Source organism: Zea mays, chromosome 6 (genome assembly GCF_902167145.1).
Source record: "Zea mays cultivar B73 chromosome 6, Zm-B73-REFERENCE-NAM-5.0, whole genome shotgun sequence".
Lineage (NCBI taxonomy): Eukaryota > Viridiplantae > Streptophyta > Magnoliopsida > Poales > Poaceae > Zea > Zea mays.
The window spans coordinates 21,546,109-21,548,608 of NC_050101.1; positions in this window are offsets into that span (position 1 = coordinate 21,546,109).

Genomic DNA, 2,500 nt, shown 5'->3' on the forward strand with positions numbered 1-2,500 from the left:
CCATAAATTAATCATGTGAGGGTCCGAGCTGCTCATGACCGTGAGCACGGCTAGTATACCAGTTTTACACTCTGCAGAGGTTGCGCATCTTTACCCACAAGTCGTGTATCCCATGTCGCCAGGGTTTGCAAGGCCCTTAGACACTTCCGAGGTGAATGGCTAGGGATCCACTACGAGGCCTTTACAAAGTTCCACTAGCTTCCGAAAACCCGCTACAGTTTATAGGAAGATCCAGTACAGGAATCCCTTGCAGGACCGCCATCGCCGCAAAATCCTCCCGAGGGCCTCCCCGCACTGACCTCTCCCCTACTGCCCTTGCCCCTTTCGGGTAAGGTAGTCTTCCACTAGCTTTCCTAATTAATCAGCCAAGGGCGTCCCATTCCACCCTTGTGGTAGCACTGTTTTCCCGGGTGGTCGCTCCATGTTCCAATTAACATAATGATCTCAACATGAACAATAAATAACAACTGATAACAAAAGTGTAACCATGAATAGTGTATCTCCATACCCAAAACCACATATAGCACTAGCAAGTACTACCCAGAAAGTTCAGTGGTAAACAAGGTATAAAGATAGACAAACTAGGGTAACCTATTGGGTCCCATCAAAATTAACCTATGCAGATCATTATGATTAATTAGAACATGAGTAGGTGAAAAGAAGTGATCAAGGGCACAACTTGCCTGGGCCTTGAGAATCCAGGTACCAGGATGATCTTCAGGTGACTCGTGACCTCGCACTAGTCGTAGCAATACAAACAAACACTGTATAGGCAAAATTAACATTACACCAAACATATATGCCAAAATACATATTAATAATCTACATATTAAAATAAGATCACAGGAAAAAGAATTATTAATTTTGGAGTTGTAGAATTCAAGTTATGATTTTCCTAAGGTTTAATGTGATTAAAATATGATTAAATGATAAATAAATTTCCTGACAGAGTTCATGTCAAAACAGAGACACAAAATGATGAAGAATATTATTACAAAATTTTAGAAACTGGAATGGTTCAATTTGGAGCTAAAATGAATTTTCTATGAATTATCTAAGTTCTAGCAATTATTTTTGTATTAAAAATCTAATTTCTAATTCATTTAATCATTTTATTACTGCACTGGACTGGGCCTCAATTACTGGGAAGCACAGGGGGCTGTTTAACAAATAACCCGAGACTCAGAAAACCCTGGGCAAGGACGGCGGGTTCTATTTCTGTAAAACCCAGGGGTTCATATGAAAAACGACCCGGCCGGAGGGTATGATGTGATCTGGGCCGTCCGATCGCGCGCCAACCGCCCAGATTAGATCACCTATTAAACGAACCGGTACGCATCACAGGCCGTCGGATTGGAAATCTATGGTCCGCGCTCAACATAACCGAGATCGATGCGCAGTCCGTTGGATCTTGGATCTACGGTCGTCGTGCGTTCGGCCAAAACGGTACGCCAGACTTAATCTCAGCCGCCCACGTCGAGATCAACGGTACTGGGTTCATCCCCTTCCTAAACACCGGACCGCGGCGGCGCGACGGCACCGAGCGGCGGTGCAGCTCGCCGGAGACGAGCGTTTAGGCGCCCCAGTGCCCCATTTTCCATCTCGGTGTGCTCTACATGATCCTTAGGTGAACGCGATGCAGTTGGGGAGGTTCTCACCAGGTAATGCGTAGCTATAGCCCCCGGCCACGCCAGGGTGGTGTCCCGCGGCGGAGCTTCGTCTCCGGTGAGAAATCGCCACCCATCCGCGATCACAAGAGGCCCAAATTCCCATGGTACGAGTTCCCGGGGATCTGACATCCATCCTCGCCCGCCCGCAGCTCCCCAGGTCGGCACCGAGATGAGGACGTGGGCCAACAGCGGCGGCCGTCAGCTTCTCTCCGCGCGGTGATGACACAAGGGTTCGGTTCTTGGTTTGTTGGGCGAGAAGGACCCAAGGGTTCGCTTTTATAGTCCAGAGACGAGGTTGAGTCGGCCAGATCGATCCCAGGTCAACCGCGCGCGCGATTTCCGCGGCGGCGGCGAGCTCGCGTATTCTGTTGTCGGGAGAGGGGAAGGTACAGCTGACAGGGGCGGCCCACTCGGCAGTGTCGTCCGCGCGGTGTAAACGGCGTGAGTGAGAGGCTGGGCAGAGGGCCCCACACGTCAGCGGCGCGGCAGGGGGGGGGCGAAGTTGGGCCGCGCGGCGAGAAAGGGTTAGTGGGCCGATTTGTTGGCCTGCGGCCCATCAGGTATAGTATCCCTTCTCTTTTTCTTTTATATTTTCTTCTTTCTCCTTTTAGTTTCCAAATTCCATTTTAAATTCAGATTTTAAATTCAAATTTTTGTGCCAGTTTATCCTCAATTTATATTTTGTGAAATAAAAAGTATAAATTTTGGAAATATATAAATTTCCTTTATATTATGCATATATATCTTCTCTCATTCACTTCTACATAATATTTCCAAAACCCCAAAGTGCAACTTTGGGTTAATTTCAAATTCTCAATTCCATTATTATA